Here is a 6,872-nt window from a genome sequence, read left to right as displayed (position 1 = left end):
CCATCTCCTTGAAGTCAAGGCTGTTCTGGAATACTGGGGCCTCTACAAACCCTTCCTGCTTTCTCCTCTCTCTGCTCAAAAGCCCTCTCTACAACCATGAGAGCGTGATTTCCTTTACCTGCATAATTTCAAAATGTATTTCATCTCTCTACATACTCTGCTTGTCAGAGCTTGTTGCAAACATCATCAACTTAAAAGAGGTCCGGCACGTGTCATCCTGGGCTGTATCCCATATGAATAACTCCCTTCATGAAACTGTGAGCACCTCCAATCACCTGAATCTCACTCTCATGATCATTCTTTTAAATGCCCTGGCTGTGCTGCTGAAAATTGCAGCTCTGAAAGACATACTCAAAATCCCTGCCTAAGAAAACAGTGCATCACTGGGCTTGCACAGAGTAAAATCTATGGGTGCTGAACCCTTGCGCTTAAGATTCCTCAACAGCTGGCTGAAGGGAACACACCTAGAGCTAATTTGCATTTACCCCCTGAATAAGCTTTTTAATCAAAAGTACTTTGGAATGAAGCATATTGAAATATCCTGCATTTGCAGTGGGTGGGGTTGATTGATTCATATGCGTATGCAACATATGCTGCTCGAGCCGTGGTTTACAATTACGAGTTTGACTGAGTGTTCTATTCTTCTGTTGCCGATGCTCTAGTGGGCTGCTTGCTTTTCATTATCACAGTGCTCAGAGCTGGAGGGTTCACTGTTTCTATGATTGCTGGCTCGGGGGTTAGAATGGCTTTTCTTTTGGTTATTAGTATTGCAGAAGATACCATTTATGAAACGCGAAGCAACCTTGTGATGATGTCATCAAATGCGAACATCATGAAGACCTCAGCTAGGAGGTTATGCATAATACCACATGCAAATTTCACCAACCATTACCATCCAAAGGACCCGTGGTTCACACGACAGAGCATTGACTCAGACGGGAGTGTGCTATAAAGGCAGATTCACAGCCCCACCCAGGGAGACTGAAGCCAAATGTACATTTTACAGGATCTCCAGATGCTTCGTGCACATTAATGCCTGAGTGTCACCATCCTCAACCACCCTGAGACTTGGGGCTCTTTTGAGACGTTACTCTAGGGCTTCCGCAAACAGGATCCCATTCAATACAACAACCTAGTGGGCAATTGCCGTCCTCCTTATCTCTCGTGGCGGGAAAAGGAGGCTCAGCAAGTGACTTGTGCAGGGTGGAAGCACTGACTCTTGGAGGAATCAGAATTCAGCAAAGACCTCTGAGGGGCTCCCCATCCTGCCTGTGCACCAGAAAAAAAAAAAAAAAAAAACCTGATTATTTTAAATCAGTTGCCTAGTTCTCTTTGACCCACTGACTTAGTCTCTTGGGACCATGGTCCTGGTATCTGTTTTGTTATGAAGTCCCCAGCCTTATGCAGCCAGTCTAGGGGCTGCATGAAAAACACCACTCCATCCAGCCAGGCCCTTGGAAAAATCGCGATGTCAAGCAGCTGCTAACATTGATTTGGCAGCTAGCATTGTGGCTGGGGGGTTTAAAAGTATACGTCAGGTGTTCGGTTCCCACATATCCCCTACACTGTGATGTGCAGGAAGGTGACAACAAATGGAGGCTCTCAAGACCTGACGCTTAGCAGGTGCTCTGTGTCTGCCGACGAGTGACAGTCATCTGTGGTTCCTGTAAGGTCTGTTCTCGCCGAGTTTAAAGAGAAGAAACTGAGGTCAGCACAAGCAGATCTGATGCAAAGGGTTTTATTCAGGCTCCCAGACGAGGTTCTGTGGTCCAACAGGAGGGGCCGGAGAAGTCGCGCAGACTCCTCTCAGACGTGGGGTTTTATAGAGAGTGGAGGCATTTGATTGGTTGTGCCCAAGGTGAGTGGGACAAAATGGCGGGGAGTGGGGCCCAGATGGAACAAAATGGCAGGGAGTGGGGCCCAGATAGGACAAAATGGTGGGGAGTGGGGCCTGGATGGGACAAAATGCTATCAGGTAGGTCCTGGCAGGGCTTTTTTCCGGAGCTCCCCAGGCGTGGGGTGTCCGAGCTCCCAGCAAGGGAAGGAGGTGTGTCTGAGCTCCTTCCCTTCCTGTGTCCGCAAGGGAGGGGGTAGCGTCCGAGCTCCTGAGAGGGAAGGGGGTGTGTCCAAGCTCCCCACGAGGGAAGGGGGTGTGTCCGAGCTCTCCGCGACGCAACCAGCCTTACAGTCCCCACCCTACTTGGTGTCCCAGCAGCCCCGGTGCTGTCAGCCACTCCCTTCTTCCTGAATGTTCTCCTCTCTGTGCCTCTGAAATAGCCCCTCCCTGACCACTGTCTCTTTGATACAGCCCCACCTCATCTACCTTCTTTCAGGTTGTCCCTTCTCTACCCACCATGACATGGGGAGCTCACCAAGACTCAGGCCCGGATCCACCCCTCATCAGCCTGAACTTTCTTCACAAGGCAACCTGCTGATGCTCCCACTCTTAAATATCAAACCTGCACCTCTGAGCTCAAGACTTAGACATCTTCCTGCATAAACGAGATGTCCAGTAAAGTGATTCGGAATCTCAGGGTCCTTGTGTATCATTTCAATGCCAGTCCCTTCAAGATGGAACCCCTGATCTTTCCCCATTAACCTGGTCCTCGTCTCACGGTCCTTGACTCCACAAATGGCCCCAGTCTATGCAGTGTAGAAGACAGACACCTAAGAACGCTCTGTAACATTCTCTTCCTTTTCTCTCATATTCAACCCATCTCTAAGCTGCTACCTGTCAATTTTACCTTCTAAGTGTCTCTCCAACATATACACCCTGAGTCCATTGTCACCACAGCTACTGGCTTCTTCCAATCTACAATCTACAGCCGTTCCTTGCTTAGACTCCTGCAGGAGGCTTTGAATCTTCTCACTACGTTCATTCTGACCCCTCCAATCCATTCTCCACACTGCAGTAGGCAGCATCTGCACTGGCATGCAGACATTCCCACCCCCTGGCATTCACTCCCTGGTACAATCTCCTCCTGTGCAGCAGGGGTTGTTTGTGGGCCACAGCAGGTGAGTTGTTTCTATGAATAGAATATTGTAAAAGTGACATTTCAGATTTGGTTAGAAAAACAATGTTTTCTCTCTCTCCTGCCTTACCATTCAGGGGGAATCAAATTGCCATGTGTGAGAAGCCTTAGGGAGAGGCTCATGAGACAGTGAAGAAATGCCTCCAGCCAGCAGTGAGCAAAGGCCTGAGGTCTGCCAACAGCCACTTGGTGACCTTGGAAATGAACCCTCTCCCTAGGCAATCCTTGAGATAGCTGCAGCTCCCACTGACACTGGATTGTAACCTTGTGGGAGACCCAGAGGCAGAGGACCCAGCTAAGCCATGACCAAATTCCTAGCCCAAAGAACTGTGAGATAATAATATAAGTTGTTTTATGCCACTACACTTTGGGGTAATTTGTTACACAGCAATAAATAACGGATACACCTATTATATCACACTCTGGTTTACTTCAAGACCACCCATTCTTTAAGAATAAAGACTAAAACCCTTGACACCTAAGGGTTGTGTGATCTGGCCTCTGCTGACCTCTGTGCTTCACCTGGCACCAGGCTCCCCTATTTGCAGGGTTCCATGATGGTGCCTGTGTTCCTAGCTGCTTGGGCAGCTGAGCTGGGAGGATCCCTTGAACCTGGAAGTTCAAGGCTACAGTGAGCCCTGACTCCAGCCTGGGTGACAGAGCTAGATCCTGTCTCTAAAAACACAAAAATAAAAAATAAACAGCAAACCTATGTGAATGGCGGAGTTCACTGGCTTTGGTCAAAGACTGGGATCACCTATAAAAGGGGGACCCCCTGCTGCTAGATTACCTTGGTTCCACTGCGACGTGCTATCACAACTATTGCACATTGCCATTGACCTCTCATGTTCTAAACTCTCATCTCCTTGACATCTTGTCCTCTGGCAGGTCCTTGAAGAAGTTCAGCTTCCTCTACACACAGGGACTTTGCACAGGCCTCTCCGCTCCAGATACCTGCAACTCAGCAGAAGTGTGGCTCCCTATGGGAAGCCTCCCCTGACTCCTCAGTTCTACGTTGGGCTCCACTGATGGATGCTCTTCCACATGCCTGTCCCTTGGCTTTTCAGGGTTGACCTGCTGCCCTCGGTTTGTAATTGTCCACTCACGTCTGTGGCTCTTTTACTAGTCTATCTCCCTCGCTAGACTGTAAATTCCAGAAGAACAAAAACCATGTGGCAGAGCTCATGTCTGTTTAGGTCACCACTGTCTCCCCAGTAGCGGGCACATCAAAAGTTCTTAACTGATAGCTGACTAAACAATGAATAGGTCTATGCCCTGTGTGGAGGTTGCTATTCTGCCATACAGGAAAGTTTCCCGTCTCCCCTTTCCCAGTCCAGACATCCACACTTCTCTACAATCATTTCCAAGAACTATTGGGGGGCTAAAGGGGCTGAGGCCAGTCACACAGCTATGTGAGATACAGCAAAGGATGCACCTTTGATCCTAAGTGCACTGCACACCGTCCCTGTGCTGGGCACTGGCCTGGGTGGTGGGAATACTGCAGTGAGCAAAACAGACTCAGCCTTGGGGCTCATAGGGTTTCTAGTCTGGTGGGGGAGAAAGATGATAACCAAATTATCATACTAATAGACACAGCAACCCTCCATAATGGCAATGTGCAGGAGTTATGAAAACATGTCACAATGGAACCAAGCTAATCTAGCAGCAAATGGTCCCCCCTCTTACAGGTGATCTCAGTCTTTGACCAGAGTCAGTGAATTCCACCATTCACAGAGGTTTGCCCTTTTTTTTTATTTTTGTTTTTTTAGAGACAGGGTCTCGCTCGGTCACCCAGGCTGGAGTGCAGTGGCACCATCAGGGCTCACTGTAGCCTTGAACTTCTGGGCTCAAGGGATCCTGGTACTGAGGAGACAGCGGTGACCTAAACAGACCCAAGCAGCTGGGGCCACGGTCACCACCATGCCCTACTAATTTTTATTTTTATTTTTATTTTTTGTAGAGATGGGCTTTCTATGTTGCCCAGGCTTGTCTGAGCTCCTGGCCTCAAGTGATGCTCCCCCTTCAGCCTCCCAAACTGTTGGGCTTGCAGGTGTGAGTCACCACGCCCGGCCTGACTGTGGCAAGTCACATGTTGTCAAGACCAGCTCTTGAGATTCCCATCCCCACACTTCACTCTCCCCTCACTTCCCATTCCACGTCATTCACAAATTCCATGAGCAATTAAACTGGCATATTACAGGCAGGACACATTTGCCTCGTCCTCGCCATATATTCACCTGGTAGATTTTAAAGACTCTAAAAAGAGAAAAATACATATAACGGGGTGAGATCCAAACAAAGTCTTCATACTTTGCAACAATACACAACAGAGCATTTAGACGTGTCCAGTGAATAACTTCCTTAAAATTCATAAACCAAAACTGAAATATGTTTTCTGTTAAATGAACCTAATAGTGCAGTAAATGCAGGAGCGTAAGATGGCTTTCCCTCTTCTGTTTTAAATCATAAACTCCATGATGGAAAAAGTAGAAAAATATTTCTCACTTAAAAGTGAAGGGGAAGACCGGGCATGGTGCTCAGGCCTATAATCCCAGCACTTTCGGCGGCCAAAGCGGGAGGATCACTTGAGGTCAGGAGTTCGAGACCAGCCTATTCACCAACATGGTGAAACCTCACCTCTACTAAAATACAAAAATTAGCCAGGTGTGGTGGTGCATGCTTGTAATCCCAGATTCTTAGGAGGCTGAGGCAGGAGAATTGCTTGAACCCAGGAGGCAGATGCTGCAGTGAGCTGAGAACGTGCCACTGCACTCCAGCCTAGGCAACAGAGGAAGACTCTGTTTCAAAAAATAAAAAATAATAAGTAAGAATGAAGAGAATACCCCATTTGCCCTGATGCAGTGCATTTTATTATGCATTGCATGCCTGTATCAAAATGTCCTGTTACTCCATAAATGTATATACTTACTATGTACCCACAGAAATTCAGAATAAATTTTTTCAATGGTCATAAGGAAGTCAAGCCTTTTGCTCAACAGGTTTATTGGCTAACATCCACATGTAAAAATGGAATGTATAATTGAAGTGTTTTAAGTGCCACCTGAAAAGGAAAATCAAAAGTCTCTCTTCTTTTAACTGATAAAATTTTTATTTCACTTTCAAATTTTTACCTTTTTCTTGATTATTCCATGTAAGGCAAAATAATGTGTTTGAAAGACATACACAAATCTAGTACATCAATAACCAGGCGTTTTTCTTTTTTTTCTCTTTCTTTTTTTTTGCTATTCTATTTTTCCAGCCACAGGTATGCTTGCTAGGCAATAAATATAACCATCACAGAAGCAAACGTTAGGCAGAATACTGGCAAGAAAAAACAAAACTACCAGACACACAAACAAGACAATCTTGGTTCCACATTCACTACTCATTTTCAAGTAGCAAGTATTAACTGAATGCACGTTTTTGTTCAGCTACAAAGGAGGGAGGGATTTTTACTGTCTTTTTTTCTTTTTCGGTTTGTTTTGAGTCAGTGCATGAATTTTTTTTCATCTCGGCGGATACACAAACGGATGGACCCTGAAGCCAGGCGGAATGTCAGAGGTGGAGGGAGACCCTGGGAGACTGATGGGCCTGGATCCTCTCCAGCCTCTCCCCCCAGCAGTGTCCACACAACTGCCCTGAGTGGTAGCGCCTTGTTTAAACACTTCTGAGAGCGAAGCTGCCTGGGTGCACTTGGCAGACCTGATGACAGGTACTTACAAGCGTGATCAGGGTCAGCCTCAATACAGGGAGAAATACTGGATATTTTAAAATACTCTTTTGATGCAGATCATGGTGTGACTGAAGAGCAACTCTATGTTGAGAACTGGAGGAAGACGA

The sequence above is a fragment of the Aotus nancymaae genome, unplaced genomic scaffold, assembly GCF_030222135.1.
Source record: "Aotus nancymaae isolate 86718 unplaced genomic scaffold, 86718_ANA_hifiasm-v0.15.2.pri h1tg000041l, whole genome shotgun sequence".
NCBI classification, from domain to species: domain Eukaryota; kingdom Metazoa; phylum Chordata; class Mammalia; order Primates; family Aotidae; genus Aotus; species Aotus nancymaae.
This window is presented reverse-complemented; position numbering follows the sequence as displayed.